This window comes from Mytilus galloprovincialis, chromosome 6 (assembly GCF_965363235.1).
Source record: "Mytilus galloprovincialis chromosome 6, xbMytGall1.hap1.1, whole genome shotgun sequence".
NCBI lineage: Eukaryota > Metazoa > Mollusca > Bivalvia > Mytilida > Mytilidae > Mytilus > Mytilus galloprovincialis.
In genome coordinates, this window is record NC_134843.1 from 22,909,891 (window position 1) to 22,917,659 (window position 7,769).

General features: G+C 31.1%; 1 long non-coding RNA gene across 1 annotated transcript; it reads right to left on the minus strand.

Annotated features, from left to right (window-relative positions):
- Nucleotides 1–1,127: 1,127 nt before the first annotated feature.
- Nucleotides 1,128–7,478, minus strand: LOC143078048 (uncharacterized). Its single transcript, XR_012979020.1, has 3 exons — nt 7,278–7,478; nt 3,073–3,277; nt 1,128–1,170 (listed from the first exon to the last, which is right to left on the minus strand). It is a non-coding gene; the product is annotated as an uncharacterized LOC143078048 (long non-coding RNA).
- Nucleotides 7,479–7,769: the final 291 nt, after the last annotated feature.

Below are 7,769 nucleotides of genomic sequence, written 5' to 3' on the forward strand. Positions count from 1 at the left end.
TTATTTAATAGCCACAATTTATCAAAAACTTATTAAAAGACCTAAAACTGAAACTATGGGATTTTTTCTTTTTTCAGGTCCCAGAAATAAGATACTAGAAAGAAATAAGCCCATATTTTCCATCTTTCACTGTTCCCTGATCCCATATAACACATTTATTATTTCTTTCCCTGTGGCTCTTTCTAAAACTGTTTGCTGATAGTTTTCAAAAATCCCTCCATTTTAACTTAAAGTGTAGGAATACATAATACAGACAAAATGACCCTTCCGTGCCCTTTTTTTAAACTTTAAATTGAAAAACAAACTTTTTTAAATTTCATAAATTTAAATTTCAATTTAATTTTAAAAGTTTAATTCAAATTCTAAAAATAATTACATCATTGCTTTCCTTATTGAATTTTGAAGCCTGTAGCCAAATTTCATCAATGAAACTTCAAAAATGAGCTTACAATTGCAGATTGAATTGTTCAAAACATGCTCTCTGACAGACTTTAGTTTTTTCCCCAGACTTAAAACTGCACTTTTAAAATAAAGATATACATCTCAGTAGTTATTATGCAAAGTTTCAAAAAAAGTTATCAAACAGTTACAGAATTATAGATCCTTATCTTTAACATCTCAAATACCAGAAAATTGATCGGAGTAATTCTTAAATTCATGAAAAAAATATGCTAAAAATCATCAAAACTTTTTTATTTCAAGAGAACTTACATTCTGTAAATTGCATAAGATAGATAAATTCATTCTTTGTATGGAAATCTAGTTGAAATCAAAATTTGTTTAAAAATAAATTAAAAATATTATTTTTTTCAATTAAAATAAAAAAATCTTCCGTTTTAAAGAATTACATATGCAAAACTAGCATACCCCATAACAAGGGTATAAAATATGAGACAAAGTCTTCAAATAGTCTGCTAAGTTCATTTAAAATACAATATAAGAGTCTAGATGCAGAGAAGTTCTCACTTGTAGCTAAAATCAGTTAAACAGCACCTCCTATAGTTTTAACAGATGTGGAGGGCAATCTTTGATCTTCCTGACCGCTTAATGCTACTGTGCGTTGTTGTACTTTTAACTGGTCTGAATGTGCCACTAGTTCATATGTGTGTTCTCGTGGACACTGAACTGTTGGTTGCTGAGATCCATGTACTTTAGTCCAAGTTCACCAACCTGAATATAGATAACAAAGACAAGTTATTAATGCAGGAACTTTTAAAAATGAAACTTAGGAAAGAAGCATTAATGAAAATGAAATTCAAACAGTGAAACTATTAAAAGAGCACTAAGTGTTTCCTTAACCAGAAGCTGATGTTCAAAAGTTCTAAAACCAAGGAAGATATAGCCCCATTCATCTACTGCTGAAATAGATACAGATAAAATTAACGGTCCTTTTAAGGACCATCAAAATCTTTAAAAGGGAGTCTAAAATTGTTGTACACTTCAGTTTAAATTGCTTTAATAAGCTATATTATAGCCCTACTCCTTAAATATCTTCCAAAAAATGTAAAATTAGAGAGTCCCTGGCAAGTGTTTCTGAGTTTACACAATAATATGTGATTATGTGTGTGATGCGGCTCTAAATAAATGTGAGCTGGATTCGCACACAACTTTCATAGCTAAACCGTGGCACTTAAATGATTTATTTAATAGCCACAATTTATCAAAAACTTATTAAAAGACCTAAAACTGAAACTATGGGTTTATTTCTTTTTTCAAGTCCCAGAAATAAGATACTAGAAAGAAATAAGCCCATATTTTCCATCTTTCACTGTCCCCTGATCCCATATAACACATTTATTATTTCTTTCCCTGTGGCTCTTTCTAATACTGTTTGCTGATATTTTTCAAAAATCCCTCCATTTTAACTTACAAGTGTAGGAATACAGACAAAATGACCTTTCCGTGCCCTTTTTTTAAACTTTAAATTGAAAAACAAACTTTTTTAAATTTCATAAATTTAAATTTCAATTTAATTTTAAAAGTTTAATTCAAATTTAAAAAAATAATAACATCATTGCTTTCCTTATTGAATTTTGAAGCCTGTCGCCAAATTTCATCCATGAAACTTCAAAAGTGAGCTTACAATTGCAGATTGAAGTGTTCAAAACATGCTCTCTGACAGGAACGGGGACCCAATTATTTGCCCCATTGGAACGCATTGAAAATCATAGTAAATACATAGGGTCCTGTTCAATAAATAATTTTGATATCCACCTTTGGACTTCTGGTTCATGTTAGGCATTCATTTTGAAGTGTCTAAGTACAATCTCAGTGCCTCATGACCGGCATTCCGTTGCAAAATTTTGTTTTTATTGACAACAGGGTCAGTCTGACTACTTCCGGGAAAGAATAAAGGCTAGAATTTAGGCAATTTACTCTATGTACTGACGCCAGATTACATTTGAATCAATCAAAATGTTTACAGAAATTCCAACTAGAAAGCCTACCCTTTCAAATAAATCTACATTCAGTTACAGAACTAGTGAAATAATAACACTACACAATTTATAACAAAAGTTATATATTTTTTTTAAGAACTACATTCGTGGGTATTGGACTGGTTGCTCTAACTGGGATCCTATTCCTGTCAGACTTTAGTGTTTTCCCCAGACTTAAAACTGCACTTTTAAAATAAAGATATACATCTCAGTAGTTATTATGCAAAGTTTCAAAAAAATTTATCAAACAGTTACAGAATTATAGATCCTTATCTATAACATCTCAAATACCAGAAAATTGATCAGAGAAATTCTTAAATTCATAAAGAAAATATGCTACAAATCATCAAAACTTTTTTTATTTCAAGAGATATTTACATTCTGTAAATTGCATAAGATAGATAAATTCATTCTTTGTATGGAAATCTAGTTGAAACCAAAATTTGTTTAAAAATAAATTCAAAATATTATTTTTTTTCAATTAAAATAAAAAAATCTTCCGTTTTAAAGAATTACATATGCAAAACAAGCATACCCCATAACAAGGGTATAAAATATGAGACAAAGTCTTCAAATAGTCTGCTAAGTTCATTTAAAAGACAATATAAGAGGCTAGATGCAGAGAAGTTCTCACTTGTAGCTAAAACCAGTTAAACAGCACCTCCTATAGTTTTAACAGATGTGGAGGGCAATCCTTGATCTTCCTGACCGCTTAATGCTACTGTGCGTTGTTGTACTTTTAACTGGTCTGAATGTCCCACTAGTTCATATGTGTGTTCTCGTGGACACTGAAACTGTTGGTTGCTGAGATCCATGTACTTTAGTCCAAGTTCACCAACCTGAATATAGATAACAAAGACAAGTTATTAATGCAGGAACTTTTAAAAATGAAACTTAGGAATGAAGCATTAATGAAAATGACATTCAAACATTGAAACTATTACAGCTTTTACATTAATGCTAGCAAGACAAATCTTTGTTTGGATTGCTTGCTTTGTTTGTATCAATGTTTGCTCAAGCATGGCAATTAAGATAGGCGGGACTTCATTTTGTATACATCATACTTAAATTTTATTGGACGTTATGTTTGAGTTTAAAAATAAGGACACTAAATTTTAAAAATCACATGACAAATATTCTCACATGTTTCCTTACCTGTAAAAAACACCGAATAATTGGTCAATGAAAGAGAAATATAAACTGTTTTCTTGTATGGGCTTTCCACAGTTTTGCGTCGAGTGCAAAAAAAGTTTATATTTTTATTAACTGTTATTTCAGTTATTTCCGTGTCTGCCCTTCCATTATGTGACTCAAGAAAAAATTCCAAAAAATGGGTAACAATTGTATTGAAAAGAGAAAATCGAGTGCACATTTTTATGTTAGGGTGTGTTTGAGATGAATATTTTGTCTTAAAAACGTACAAAGCAAGAGTGTTTGATACATCATCTCGCTTCAGATTCTATCATTTTTATATAGCAAAGCTAATTTTTTTTGGGAACAAATGTCTTCGGACTTCCTACAATACCTTGTCTGTATTTGTAAAGAAAAACTCAAAATAACGTGTTTGCTTTCAGTAGAACCTTTCATGTGCAGACCTGTGGCCATGAGTGAAATGTGTAGAAATATTAAAACATGTCTTGTGACGGTTGATGAAAATGAAGATGATGGCGATAACGGTTGATTTGGTATAAAGCTTGTTGCACTGGTACACACGGTTCCAGACCCGAGGTAAGGGGAGTGTTGGCGTGCCCTTACAAAAGTTAAACCCCGCCACTATCTGTATGTGTCTGTTTCAAGTCACGAGACGGTAATGCAGTGTTTGTCGTTTGTTTCTATATACTATATTTGTTTCTTTCTTATTTATTTTGAACATTAATCAGGCCGTTAGATTTTTTGTTTGTTTTACATTATTCATTTCGAGAATTGAAGACTATGTTCAGTATGAATTTTTACTCATGGTTGTCGCCCGTACGGGATCTATAATTGTTTTATGTCTCATTTGGTCTCATTTGGAGAGTTGTCTCATTTGCAATCATATCACATCTTCTTTTTTATATGGAATACTTTAAAGGTTTGTGGTACGTTGCAAGGGGAAAAAAAGGGGGAATATAGTTACAAAACCTATAATGTAATAGATATTAACCAGAGTAAAATACACAACAAACGATAATACTATGGTAGCAGTAATAATTGAGAAATATTCTCACATGTTTCCTTACCTGTAAAAAAAAACCAATAATTGGTCAATGAAAGAGAAATATAAACTGTTTTCTTGTATGGGCCTTCCACAGTTTTGCGTCGAGTGCAAAAAAAGTTTATATTTTTATTAACTGTTATTTCAGTTATTTCCGTGTCTGGCCTTCCATTATGTGACTCAAGAAAAAATTCCAAAAAATGGGTAACAATTGTAATGAAAAGAGAAAATCGAGTGCACATTTTTATGTTAGGGTGTGTTTGAGATGAATATTTTGTCTTAAAAACGTACAAAGCAAGAGTGTTTGATACATCATCTCGCTTCAGATTCTATCATTTTTATATAGCAAAGCTACAGGTTGACTTTATAACATAAAAAAAAAATCACAGTACTAAAAGATGAAATATATAGGTCAAGTGAAATACATATGTAATGAATCACAAAATCAGAGTAGGTGTGTTCGAAAAGTTTTTTTTTTTTTTTAATAAAAGTTATAGACGACAGTCTTTTAAGTTGGATGATGACAATGCATATCTTCGAGAAAAAAAATATTCTTCCATTTCTACGATTGTGAAAATGAATTGGCGTAATAGGGAGATAATTTCGACGAATGTATTGTATATTTACAGGTAAGAAAACATGTGAGAATAATTGTCATGTGATGTTTTAAAATTTAGTGTCCTTTACCTCAAACATAACGTCCAATAAAATGTAAGTATCATGATGTATACAAGCTGAAACCCCGCCTATCTTAACTGCCATGCTTCAGCAAACATTGATGCAAACAAAGCAAGCAAGCCAAACAAAGATTTGTCTTGCTAGCATTAATGTAAAAGCTGTAAAAGAGCACTAAGTGTTTCCTTAACCAGAAGCTGATGTTCAAAAGTTCTAAAACCAAGGAAGATATAGCCCCATTCATCTACTGCTGAAATAGATACAGATAAAATTAACGGTCCTTTTAAGGACCATCAAAATCTTTAAAAGGGAGTCTAAAATTGTTGTACACTTCAGTTTAAATTGCTTTAATAAGCTATATTATAGCCCTACTCCTTAAATATCTTCCAAAAAATGTAAAATTAGAGAGTCCCTGGCAAGTGTTTCTGAGTTTACACAATAATATGTGATTATGTGTGTGATGCGGCTCTAAATAAATGTGAGCTGGATTCGCACACAACTTTCATAGCTGAACCATGGCACTTAAATGATTTATTTAATAGCCACAATTTATCAAAAACTTATTAAAAGACCTAAAACTGAAACTATGGGATTTTTTCTTTTTTCAAGTCCCAGAAATAAGATACTAGAAAGAAATAAGCCCATATTTTCCATCTTTCACTGTCCCCTGATCCCATATAACACATGTATTATTTCTTTCCCTGTGGCTCTTTCTAATACTGTTTGCTGATATTTTTCAAAAATCCCTCCATTTTAACTTACAAGTGTAGGAATACATAATACAGACAAAATGACCTTTCCGTGCCCTTTTTATAAACTTTAAATTGAAAAACAAACTTTTTTAAATTTCATAAATTTAAATTTAAATTTAATTTTAAAAGTTTAATTCAAATTTTAAAAATAATTACATCATTGCTTTCCTTATTGAATTTTGAAGCCTGCAGCCAAATTTCATCCATGAAACTTCAAAAATGAGCTTACAATTGCAGATTGAAGTGTTCAAAACATGCTCTCTGACAGGAACGGGGACCCAATTATTTGCCCCATTGGAACGCATTGAAAATCATAGTAAATACATAGGGTCCTGTTCAATAAATAATTTTGATATCCACCTTGGGACTTCTGGTTCATGTTAGGTATTCATTTTGAAGTGTCTAAGTACAATCTCAGTGCCTCATGACCGGCATTCCGTTGCAAAATTTTGTTTCTATTGACAACAGGGTCAGTCTGTCTACATCCGGGAAAGAATAAAGGCTAGAATTTAGGCAATTTACTCTATGTACTGACGCCAGATTACATTTAAATCAATCAAATTTTTTACAGAAATTCAAACTAAAAAGCCTACCCTTTCAAATAAATCTACATTCAGTTACAGAACTAGTGAAATAATAACACTACACAATTTATAACAAAAGTTATATATTTTTTTTAAGAACTACATTCGTGGGTACCGGACTGGTTGCTCTAACTGGGATCCTATTCCTGTCAGACTTTAGTGTTTTCCCCAGACTTAAAACTGCACTTTTAAAATAAAGATATACATCTCAGTAGTTATTATGCAAAGTTTCAAAAAAATTTATCAAACAGTTACAGAATTATAGATCCTTATCTATAACATCTCAAATACCAGAAAATTGATCAGAGAAATTCTTAAATTCATAAAGAAAATATGCTACAAATCATCAAAACTTTTTTTATTTCAAGAGATATTTACATTCTGTAAATTGCATAAGATAGATAAATTCATTCTTTGTATGGAAATCTAGTTGAAACCAAAATTTGTTTAAAAATAAATTCAAAATATTATTTTTTTTCAATTAAAATAAAAAAATCTTCCGTTTTAAAGAATTACATATGCAAAACAAGCATACCCCATAACAAGGGTATAAAATATGAGACAAAGTCTTCAAATAGTCTGCTAAGTTCATTTAAAAGACAATATAAGAGGCTAGATGCAGAGAAGTTCTCACTTGTAGCTAAAACCAGTTAAACAGCACCTCCTATAGTTTTAACAGATGTGGAGGGCAATCCTTGATCTTCCTGACCGCTTAATGCTACTGTGCGTTGTTGTACTTTTAACTGGTCTGAATGTCCCACTAGTTCATATGTGTGTTCTCGTGGACACTGAAACTGTTGGTTGCTGAGATCCATGTACTTTAGTCCAAGTTCACCAACCTGAATATAGATAACAAAGACAAGTTATTAATGCAGGAACTTTTAAAAATGAAACTTAGGAATGAAGCATTAATGAAAATGACATTCAAACATTGAAACTATTACAGCTTTTACATTAATGCTAGCAAGACAAATCTTTGTTTGGATTGCTTGCTTTGTTTGTATCAATGTTTGCTCAAGCATGGCAATTAAGATAGGCGGGACTTCATTTTGTATACATCATACTTAAATTTTATTGGACGTTATGTTTGAGTTTAAAAATAAGGACACTAAATTTTAAAAATCAC